At 41.1% G+C, this 12,491-nt stretch overlaps 1 long non-coding RNA gene across 1 annotated transcript in view; it reads right to left on the bottom strand.

Annotated features, from left to right (window-relative positions):
- The window catches only part of LOC138159362 (uncharacterized), a 45,156-nt gene extending 36,899 nt beyond the window's left edge, over window positions 1-8,257 (bottom strand). The window contains exon 1 of the long non-coding RNA XR_011167877.1: window positions 7,905-8,257. This is a non-coding gene — a long non-coding RNA (uncharacterized lncRNA). The remainder of the gene's footprint in view (window positions 1-7,904) is intronic.
- Window positions 8,258-12,491: the final 4,234 nt, after the last annotated feature.

Here is a 12,491-nt window from a genome sequence, read left to right as displayed (position 1 = left end):
CAGTTCATTAGTACAAGAATTCATTTGTGACTCTTGCTTACATTCCTAAGAAGACCTTACTTCTTGGGCTGTGATTGAATCCAGGGGAAGTCATGTTCCCAATTCTTCCTCTGTTAGTTTTAGTTCTCATATCTAAGAGTATGGACTTCCTAAGAACAAAGAGATTGCTCCATTTCCTTCATCTTCACTCCCTTCCACTTTATTTCTCAAATCCTGAGAGAAGCAGTAAAGAGAATGGATAATGTAATCAGGGACTTGGTATAAAAGAATCATTCCTGTTTTTCCCCCTAGTCCTTTATGAAACATGGGACCACACACAAGATCAACTGGTGTGACAACAAATATTGGAGTTACTACCATGTGTCCCTCCATTATTCTAATAAGCATTATGAAGGACACCAAGTGTAGGACATGACCTCTGCCCAAAGGGCTATTAATATGTGCCAGGCACCTTGCTAAGTTCTGGAGATTCTAAGAAAAGTAAAAAATAGTCCATGCTTTCAAGGGAGACAATCAGTAAATAACTATATACAAGCAAGTTATTTGCAAGATAGTCAATAGGGGAAAGATACTAGTATTGAGGGGGAAATCAAAAGGCTTTTTCAAGCAGGTAAGATATTAGCTGGGACTTGAAGGAAGCCAGAAGACAGAGACAGGAAGGAGAGAACTCTAGGAATGGGGGATAGTCAGTGAAGATGGCTAGAGATGGAATTAGTGAGGAACAGCAAGGAGACCAGTGTCACAGTATCTCAGGGTATGGGGGTTAAGTTGTAAGAAGATGAGAAAAGTAGGAGGGCCCAGTTATGAAGTGCTTTGAACACCCAAGAGGATTTTCTATTTGTTCTGTAGGTGATAATGAGCCACTGAAGTTCAGTGAATAGGGAGGCAAGGCTAGCACTTTAGGAAGATCAATATGACAGCTGAGTAGAGGACAGACTGGAATGAGAATCAGTCATTCAGTAATCATTTATTAAACACCTACTATGTGCCAGGCATTATGCTAAGCATTGGGGATCCAAAGAAGCAAAAAATAATCCATACCTTCAAGGAGCTCACAATATATACAAACTATATATAGGATAAATAGAACATTGTTTTTAAAAGAAAGGCAATAGAAGTAAGGGGGTTTAAGAAAGACTACCTGGAAACAATGGGATTTTATGTGGGAATTAAAAGGAAGTCGGGGACTCCAATTCGTAGAGATTAGGAGGGAGAACATTCCAGGCATGGAGGATAGTCAGAGAAAATGAAGGGAGCAGAGATGGAGAATCTATTCAGAGAACAAGAAGGAGACAAGTGCCACTGAACTGGAGTGTACATGGCAAGGGAGTACGGTGTAAGAAGACTGGAAAGGTAGAAGGGGACTCAGGAAGGGCTTTGAATGCCAAACAGAGTATTTTTGTATTTGATCCTGGAGGTGATAGGGAGCCTATGCAGTTTATTGAGTTAAGGGGGTGACATGGTCTGATCTCCACTTTATGAAAATCACTTTGATGACTGAATGGAGGATGGATGGGAATGGGGAGAGATGTGAAGCTGGAAGACTCACCAGTAGGCTATTGTAATAGTCCAGGCATGAAGTGATAACAAAGTGGTGGCAGTGTTGTAGGAGAGAAGGAAACATATTAGAGAGATGTTGCAGAGATAAAATCAACAGGCCTTTGCAACAGATTGGATATGCTGTATGAGAGAAGATGAGGAGTCAAAGATATTGCCTCGGTTGCTAGTTTGAGGGACTAGGACGTTTTTGTCATCCTCCATAGTAATAAGGAAGTTAGGGGGGAAAGGTTTTAGGGAAAGTTAAGGAGAGGGGCTTTGGACATGCTGACTTTAAGATGTCTATGGACACCTATCTCAAGTTGTGTGAAAAGTAGTTGGAGATGCAAGATTGGAGGTCAGCAGAGAGGTGAAAGTAGGATATGTAGATATGAGAATTGTCAGCACAGAGATGACGAGCAAATCCATAAGGACTAAGGAGATCACCAAGTGAAGCAGAACAGAGGGAGAAGATAAGAAAGTCCAGGACAGAATCTTGTGGGACCTATAGTTAGAGGGAATGATCTGAGTGAGGATCTAGCAAAGAATGAGAAGGTGTAGTCAGATAGTTAGGAGGAAAACAAGGAGGAAATGATGACCTGAAAAGCTAGAGAGAAGAAAATGTAAGGAGAAGAGGGTGATCAACTGTATCAAAGACTGCAGAGAGAATGAGGATTGAGAAAAAGTCATTGGATTTGGAAGATCTGAGACGAGACCAATCAAAAGGCTATTGCAACAGGCCAGACATGAGGTCATGAGGGCCTGCTTCAGGGTGATAGCAGTGTTAAAGAAAAGAAAAGGGTATATGAGAGATATACCAAGAAGGTAGAATTGCTAGATATTGGCTCATAAGCCAAAGTTGGATACGGGGTGGTTGAGGAAGGGTGATGCAAGAGAGAGAGGAGACCCATGTATGAAATGCAGATTGTGAGCCTGGATGCCTGGGAGGATGGCAGTACATCAACAGGAATAGGAAATTTTATAAGAGGAGAATCTGGGGGAATATTCCATTTAGATATGTTGAATTTAAGATATCTATAGGACATCCAGTTTAAGATGTCCAAGAGGCAGTTGAGACAAGTGATCAGAAGAGAGGTTAGCAAGGGATGAATAAACTTGAAAATCATCTCCACAGAGATGATAGCATCACTAATCCAGGGGAGGTAATGCAATTCCCAAGTGAAATAATATAGACAGAGTAGAGAAGAGGGCCCAGGACAGAGTTGTGAGGGACATCCAGTGTTAATGGGGACAACCTGGATGAATATCCCCTAAATGATACCAAGGAGTGGTCATACAGGTAGGAGAAGAACCAGATTAGAGCAGTGTCATGAAAACAGAGAGTAGAGAACATCAAGGAGAATGTGGTGATCGGTGGACAGTGTCAAAGGTGGCAGAGAGGTCAAGAAGGTTGAGAATTGAGAAAAGGCTATTAGATTGGGAAATTAAAAGATCACTGATAACTTTGGAGGGAGCACTTTATTTGAATAATGAGGTTGAATGATGAGGTTGGGAAGCCAGACTAGAAAGCTAGGAAGGGAGTGAGAAGAAAAGTAGAACAGCCGGCTGGAGATGCCCTTTTCAAGGCGTTTTACCACTAAAGGGAGGAAAGATATAGGACGACAAGGCAAAGATGCAACAAACACATGAATCTTTTATTTTCTAGGCAATAATACAGGCCTGTGTATATCTGTGTATGTACTCATGCCTAAGAGAAAGACAGAGAGGCACACAAAGAGATAGGGGAGGGAGAAAGTGAGAGAGAGAAAGACAGAGAGACAGAGACAGGGACAGACACCCTGTTCTGGAAAGTAGGAGTTATATTTTTCTAGTTCCTTTCTGTTTCAGCCTCTGTTTTGCTGAATAGCATTAGACAAATCACTGCTCATCTATGATACAAAGGATTCTATGAGTAGGTTATAAATAATCTCTAAGGTGCCTTGAAATATGGGTTAGCAAATCATTAAATGATACTCTAAGGTTTACATATCATTTCCCCCTTGCTGGTATCACCTCCCTATTACAGATGGGGAAATGGAAGTTTTTAGAGATTAAGTGACTTCAGTGTAAACACAACTAATAAATAGCCCAGGTGGGAATCAAACCAAAAGTAAGACCTCTTACCCAAAGTCCATCATTCTTTCAGCTAGCCCATTTTCCCTTTAACTTTCTGGAGCCCTCCTGGCCCCTGTGACCAAATTGGACGTCCCCTCCCAGAACTTCCATCTCTTCACTTCCCACAAGGCTGCACTCCTCCTGAGTCCAGCACCCTGTTCCTCCTGGAAAATGTTCAACTCCAGAACTCATACCTCAGAAGTGTCCTCTGCCCTTCATTTCTGCTTCTCATTGGATGGTTTCTCCCAGAATCTCCATTTAAGGATGGCAACCAAGCCAGTCATCTCATCATTTCCCACCAGGCTGTACTCCTCTAGAATTCAGCATCATGCTTCCCCACTTAACCCGTCACTCCCAGGGTACATTCTCCATACCATTCCCCTTTTCCAGCTTATTTTTGTGTGTGTATGTTGTCTCCCCATTCGAATGTAAGTTCTTTGAGGGCAGGGATTGACAATTTTTGCTTGTATTGATATTCCAAGCATTTAGCATAGTGCCTGGCACTTAATAAATTGTTTTTGACTGACTGACTAGTCTACAACATATATGGTGGCATATGACAAATCAACTCATCCAGATTTTAAGGGTGGTCTATAAATAAATAAATACACACATACATATGTGTATATATACACATATATGTATACATACATATGTTCAAAGAAAATAGGGAACTCTGGACTGGCATAAACTGGAAAGACTTCACAGAAGTGAGCTTTAAGTTGAGTCTTGAAGCCTAGATATAATATGGACAACTATAAAGGAAATAGAAGGGCATGGCAGGACAATATATAAATAGATTCAAAAAGGATAGGAGACTTTAAAGGACTAATAGTGCTAAAGGACAACTTAAGCACTTCAACAAGAACAGGAGGTAATGACCAATGGGAAATAGGTCTGGAAGGTAGATTAGTTGGTAAGGGCTTTGAGCGCTGGACTGAATCTCTTGGATTTTATCCCACAAGCACAGGGGAACAATGGAAAGTCTCTGAGCAAGGAAATGACAGAGCAAGTAGTGTTTTGGAAGATTAATCTGGTAAGAACATGAAGAACAGATTGGAAAGAAGCATAGCTATAATCTAGCTCAAAGTCCTCATTTTGCAGATGAAGATATTTCAGCCCAAAGAGGTTAAGTGATTTGCCAAAGGTCATCCAGGTAATAAATGGCAGAGGAAGGGCTCCAAACCAAGTCTTCTGATGCCAAGTTCAACGTTCAGAACAGAGAGCAGAAGTAGAAACGTGCCAGTGGGGAGGCTATTATTGCAGTCCATGTCATTAGGAGATAATTAGGACTTGAACTAAGGAGGTTGCAGCAGGAACAGACAGGAAGAGGATGGTTTCTAGAAACATGCAAAGGAATGCAGAGAGACCTAGGGTTGGCCAGAATATTAAACTAGCAATTTTGTTTCTGGCAGGTACTCAGAATAAAGACACCTATGTAGAAGAAAGGCAAAGATATAGCCCTTTTATTTTTGCCACTAGGTTTATTTGAATGCCCAACGGGGAGCATTATGGGAATTAAGGGGAACCACTGCATGCCAGACCCCATTTAGCTTCCATGGAGTTTTGCTGGATAGTTTTCAAAATGGGTTGGGGGTATTCAGACTAAAACCCAGAAATTTAATAGGATTTTTAAAACGCTTTTCTAACCTGAAATCAGGTATTTGGTTAGAACCAAGGACCTTGAATAGACCCAAAAGAACAGAGGCTGCTTCTTAGCCCTAGGTTATGCCTAACCTAGTAAAGTAAAGACTTTAGCTCTTCCATGACCAACCACACCATAGTTCGAGACTAGCAGTCTAACAGAAAATAGCAGCCTCAGAGATGCCCAGCAGAGAACAGCAATGTATTAGAGAGCAGAGCAAAAGAGGACCCCATCACTCAGAAGAGAAAACACCTTCCTTCATGACATCACCAGAGGACATCTGAGCCTTTATTTACCCCAGCCACACAAGCTCCCTAAGGGTATGTCTTTCAGGCCTGTGACTTGGCCATACCTTTTCACTGAATATGTCCTCTCCCCTACATGTAGCATGGTAAGTTGGTAGAATACACCAAATATGTGGGTAGAAAAGTCTGTCTTGATAGTTTCCTTGTCTTATGATTTAAATGTATTTTGCTTTGAACTAATGTCTCCTTTCTTTCCTGGTAAAGGAAACACACTGGTGGGGACTCATGAGCAACGTGCTTCAAATTCAGGATACCCAGATATGTGTATGTGGAATAAAGAGGGGTACAGGAAAATTAATTTTCTGTGGAATTTGAACTCATCATATGTAGTCTCAATAAATATGGAAAATGCAATAGCAGAACTCTCAACAATATGCAAGTAGATCTTTTCAGATACATCAGTGTGTATAATATAGTTTAAGTATATGTGATTAACCCTTATCTTTACAAGATTGTAAAGGTCAATGTTTTCTCATCTAGCTTACTTGCACCATAAAAAAAAAAACTCTGACATTTTTATATTTAAAAAAATTGTCAAGTCAGATCATTCATCATGTATTTCTATTTTAGCATACACAGATTTAGTTCAGTGTCTGGTTGAATTGGTTCAGAACAGATTCACCAGGAAAATCCTACAGTAAATCCTTAGTCAACCTAATATGAATTCAGGGTCAAAATCTTTTTTTGTTCAGTCATTTTTCAGTTATGTCTGACTCTTTTTGACCCCATTTGGGGTTTTCTTGGCAAAGATACTGGAGTGGTTTGCATTTCCTTCTCCAGCTCATTTTACAGATGAGGAAACTGAGGCAAACAGGGTTAAGTTGATTTGCCCAGGCTCACACAGTAAATAGCTAAGGCCAGATTTGAACTCAGCAAGATGAGTCTTCCTGACTCAGGTCCAGGCCCGTATCCATTGTGCCACCTAGCTGCCTTTCAAAATCTTTACAAATTTATTTAAGAAGTACACAGCTGGGCAATCTTTCCTTCTGGAAAGGACCTCAGAAGCCAACCGGTCCAACTCCCTCATTTTTCTGTTAAGGAAACTTGAGTCCAAGAGAAGATAGGCTACTTACTTGTAACTCACATCCCATATAATATAGTCTGAATTTGAATCTAAGTCCTCTGGACTCCATAGCCAGTCTTCTTTCCATTGTACTACACTGTCTCACTGTCTATCATTTCAAGGGCAAATATATTCAGCTTATAGATCTGATCTGCAGGATACTTCCTATTTGGTGGAATCTATGTTCTGACTCTGGAATAGTCTGGGGCAGGATTGTAGACCAGCCTAGCGGGAACACAGATAGGTGCCCTGACTGTCTGCCCCGAAGTTCACTAGGCAGAGACATATAAGAGAGGGTTTATGGAATGGGAAGGAAACCTCAGACCACTAAAACTATGCCACTGCTGGCATCCAGGAACCTCACCTTTCATTCACTCCTACACAATGACACCATAAATATTTCATTAAATATGGGTCAATTTGGTGACTCATGAACCCTGCTTAAATCTTTCCTCTCCCCTGAATTATTAGGTGTGGTACAGAGTTATGCTGATAAATATTTAACAACCAGCTCTGGGGGAGGGCAATTGTATGCAGGTGTAGCAGCAGCAAGCACCCTAGCACACCCAGGATAGCCTACTAACACAGGTTCTTTGATGTTTTTCTAGGAAAGACTGCTCAAAAAGGGGCTAACAATCCTACTTTTAATTACATTCACTAGTTTAGGGGAAAGGTCAGCACTCTGAACATCAGAGAAAATACAAGCAGCAAACACAGAGAAAATACAAGCAGATAAATTAGCATAAAGACCAATACACAGGGCTCTGACTGCCTGAATCAAAGCAATATTGCTATACACTTTACATGTACCACTGGATTAAGAGAGCCTTTACATCTGAGCAGTCGGGGGGAGGGGGATGTCTGAACATGCAGCTACTCAGAGTCTCAACCAGGAAATCAAGTGGTCCTTCTCATAAGTGAGCCCCCAAAGCAAAGCACCAACTCCAAGTATACAAACACTTCTCAGAACCAGAAGGCATCACAACCCTCCTGCCTTGGTGCCTGATCAACTTAGTGCCAAAAGGTGTGGAAACCTCCCCCTAAGCAAGCTCTTCCCTCATGAGCTCCATGTGAGGCCTATTAAAGGGTGCAGAAGATCTTATTATCCCATTAACATTACATCAGGACACATTTTTAAATTTAATATGAAAAAAATTAATATGCACAATAAATACTTTTCCAGACTTTACTAATTTCTGAGACTTAAATTCTCACACTGAAAATCTAACAATCAGCTCACCTAAGCCAGTTTGAGTTGGCTCCAACATCCCTGGGTGTGGAGATCCTAGAGTTCCTCTCAGTCATAGCTTCAGCTGTATTCCTGTGCCCCTGGACCCAGTGCATACAGAAAACCAATCTGGCTGCCCAGAGAGATCTATGATACTTATCCATTCCAAGCCCTCTGATACCTTAGTAATGTGTATAAATCTCTCTTCCAGTGACATCAACCAGAAATAAGAATTGAACAAACTCCCTTTAAGTATTAATTAGGAGGGCTGGAAACATCTAAACTGGTTATTTAGTTGATGGGTTTGTTCAGAAAGAATGAATCCTAAAAGAAGATGACCGAGGAGATGGTTTCTTTTTTTTTAATTTGCTGGGAATGGGTCTGGGTAACCTAAGCACTATGCTTGGGGTAGTAAATAGGGGGCTAGTTAAGAAGATCTAAGTTCAGATGTGACCTCAGATACTTTCTAGCTATATGGCCTTGGGCAAGTCACTTAACGTTCATCTACCTCAATTTCTTAAACTACAAAATAGGGATAATAATATCTTTTACCTTACACAGTTGTTATGGGCAGCTAGGTGGCACAGTGGATAGAGTGCTGGGCCTGGAGTCAGAAAGACTCAGCTTCCTGAGTTCAAATCTGGTCTCCAACACTTACCAGCTGTGTGACCCTGGGTAAGCCACTTAACCCTGTTTGCCTCAGTTTCTTCATCTATAAAATGAGTTGGAGAAGGAAATGGCAAACCACTCCAGTATCTCTACCAGGGAAACCCCAAGTGGGCTTATGAAGAGTCAAACACGACTGAAATGCCTGAACAACAACAACACAGGATGGTTGTGAGAATCACAAGGTGGACGGCCTTGATTTGTCATCAAAATTGGAGGTGAGGTATTCTTTTGAGAGGGGAGAAGATTTGTAAAGTGCTTAGCTTGGCACATAGTCGGTGCTTAATAAGTGCTCAGGAAGTAGCTAGGTGATTCACTGGATAGAACACTGGGCTTAGAGTCAGGAAGACCTGAATTCAAATCTGGCCTCAGACACTTATTTGATGTGTGACCCTGGGCAAGTCACTTAACCTCTGTTTGCCTTAATCCACCAGAGATGGAAGTAGCAAACCACTCCAATGTCTTTGTCAAGAAAACCTCACGGAAAATATGATCCACAGGGTCATGAAGAGTTGTATATGACTAAAAGCCATCACCCACAAAATGCCATTGCCTTCTTTTGATATATTGAATGAGGTGGAGGACCTCCTGATATCCATGCCCCTTTCATTCATGCTCACAACCAAAAGTAGTAAGTACCTACCATGTACCTAGCTCTGTGTTAAGTGCTGGAAGTTGAGGTCAAATAGTATCTCTGCTCTCATGAAACATTTTTCTGCTGTTAATCGTCTTTAGAGATAGATGCTCTTTATCCTTGATCAGTACCCAAAGCCAATTGGATGTTCAGTCACTACAGTCATGCCCAACTCTCCATGAACCCATTTGGGGCTTTCTTGGCAAAGATATTGGGGTGGTATGCCATTTCCTTCTCCTCATTTTACAGATGAGGAAACTGAGGCAAATAGGGTTAAGTGACTTGCATTATCTTCTCAATGGCAATCTGGGACTGAAATGAGGAAATGTCTTTTCTTCTCAGTGTCCTATTTTCTAGAAACACTGCTTGGGAGGAGGAAGAAGGGACTCCAGTCTTTGTCTATGTCCCATTTTTTTTTTGCTTTTTTTTTTGGAGGGGGGAAGGCAGGGCAATTAGGGTTAAGTGACTTGCCCAAGGTCACATGGTTAGTAAGTGTTAAGTGTCTGAGGTCACATTTGAACTCAGGTCCTCCTGACTCCAGGGCCTGTGCTCTGGAGATTCACTGGAGTGAATAGAGATTCACTGCACCACCTAGCCACCCTTATGCCCCTTTTTTAATGGACTTTTTTTTGGCATGGGGGTGAGAGAAATAAATGACCACTTTTCTCTTAACATAGAAGATACATGACAATATATTTCAAGCAGCAAATAAAGAAGTGGCCTGATTTAGTGGATAGAGAGATGGCACCAAAGCCAGGAATATGAGTTTAAGTCCTGCCTCTGAATCACACTGTATGACCCTGGACAAGTCACTTAATCTCTTAATGCTCTCAACTCTCTAAGACTCTCTAAGTTGCCAAGAAGATGCCAACTTGCATTGGTAGAGAGAATTTTCTTATCTAGGAGTTTCCTATATCAATGAAATAGCAGTTCTGGATAATATCATCCTAACAACAACAATATATGGTTCATTTATATTTAATAGTTGATTTAATTTAATATTTAATAATGTAGAACAATAGCAATAGCACCTACTATATACCAAGCACTTTACAAATATTACTTGATTTTTATCCTTATAACAACCCTGGGAGGTAGGTGCTATTATTATTCCCCAATTTTACAGGTGAGGAAACTGAATCAAACAGAGATTAAGGGACTTGCCAAGGACCACACAGCTAGTATGTATCTGTGGTCAGATCTGAACCCAGGTCCTCCTGATTCCAGGCCCGACATTCCATTCACAGGGCCACCACCACTTGCTTATGATAAATCCTATTCCTGACCAAAGTCAAATCCTATAATACAGAAGTAATACATTTTAAATGTTGGTTTGGAGAGCCAATATCTACAGAAAAAGGAGAAAGGAGACTAAGAAATAATAGATACTAATACCCTCCATAGATCACTACTCAGAAGAATTTGGGTAAAAGGGGCTGAGAGTATAAAGAAGAAGGACCAGGTGGAGAGACTAAATCTGGCTAATACTCTTCTTTTTGAAGTGTTTCTTCCTCTCCCCCCCAAAAAAAAGAGATTAGAGGTAAAAGAATTTATACTTCCCAACTTTTTGTTTGCTTCAGTAAAAATAGAAACACAATATAATGGAAAACTGGATTTAGAGTCCAAAGGCCTAGGATTGAATATTGACTCTGTTGCTTACTACAACATGCCATTGGGTAAGTCACTTAGCTGCCTCTAAAGATTTCAATTCTATAAACATGTTTTGAGTACCTTTTTGCTGTTGTTCAGACATTTTTCTGTCATGTAGGGGATTTCCTGGCAGATACTGGAGTGGTTAGCCATTTCCTTCTCCAGCTCATTTTACAGATGGGGACATTGAGGCATTAAATGACTTGTCCAGGGCCACACAGCTAGGAAGTGTCTGAGGCCAGATTTGGTTTCAGGAAAATGAATCTTCTTGACCCCAGACCCTATTGGGTAGCTAGTATGTACAATTAGTGATACAATAAAGTGATATGGAGGGGCAGCTAGGTGGTACATGCCCTGGAATCAGGAGGACTTGAGTTCAAATCTAACCTTGGACACTAGCTGTGTGACCCTAGGCAAGTCACTTGGCCCTTTTTGCTTTAAAAAAAAAAGTGATGTTGAAGACGAGAGAGATGAAAAAATTATCAGAGAAGTAAACTTCCAGAAGAGATAGGAAAGATTCCAAGACACATGTAGAAGGGTAGATGAGTTAGTTTTAGCAAGCTTCAGAGAACAAAGCAAAGGAAAAATTAAGGGATGAATAAAGGTTTTTAAGTATAGAGTAAGGGAAAAAAGGAAGTTGATGGAGTATGGCTTTGATATCCCAGGAAAATAGGAAGTGAGATATTCTTCTGAGAGGAAAATGATCCCGGGTGATACAGGGGATTTGAAGAGAGAGGAAGAGTTTTAGAACATTAATCTGGCAAGTATGAGAGAAAATCCATTGGGAAGCAATAAAAGAATTGCTAATGCAACAATGAAGGTGCCCCTGAGATTGAATAATATCAAAGTGTAATAAATCTAGGGTGGGGGTGGGGAACTTTCAGCCATGAGGCCACATGTGGCCCTCTAGATCCTCAAGTGTGGCCCTTTGACTCAATCCTTGGATTCCTTCAAAGGGCCACACCTGAGGGTCTAGGATTCAATCAAAGGGCTGCACTTGAGGGCCCAGGATTCTGTCAAAGGGCCACACTTGGGGACCTAAAGGGTTACGTGTAGCCTCAAGGCCTGATCTAGGGGCATACATCTCTCTGCCAGTAGATTATAGCTACAAGAACCTAGAGTGGATCAGTCAATAAGCATTTATTAAACTCCTAGTATATGTCAGACAGAGGCAGCTAGATAGCTCAGTGGATAGAGTGCTGAGCCTGGAATCAGGAAGTCCCGAGTTCAAATCCAACCTCAGATACTCACTAATTATGTGATCCTGGGCAAGTTACTTAACCCTGCTTGCCTCGGTTTCATCATTTGTAAAATGAGTTGGTGAAGGAAATGACTGAGAAAACTTCAAGTATTTTTGCAAAGAAAACCCAAAATATGTGTGAAGAGTCAGACACAATTGAAATGACTGAACAATAATGTGCTAGGCACTAGGGATACAGAAAAAGTCCTTGATTTCAAGTTGTTTACTGGGAAAAGAGGGTCATACAGACAGATGGGGCAAACCTTAAAAAAGCGACTGCTGAATGATTGGAAGCCCAAAGAGGATCTGGAAGTAGAAACCAGCAAGGACAGTGACAATTCCTCCTGGTCCCTGGTGTTAACAGACATAAGAGAAGGAGAGGCCTATCACAGACAGTAGTAAGGACAGA

The sequence above is a fragment of the Petaurus breviceps genome, unplaced genomic scaffold (assembly GCF_028583685.1).
Source record: "Petaurus breviceps papuanus isolate PSGF00001 unplaced genomic scaffold, PetGlider_PUasm1.0 118, whole genome shotgun sequence".
NCBI lineage: Eukaryota > Metazoa > Chordata > Mammalia > Diprotodontia > Petauridae > Petaurus > Petaurus breviceps.
Note: the sequence above shows the minus strand (reverse complement) of the source record. Positions and strands in the feature narration are given on the sequence as shown.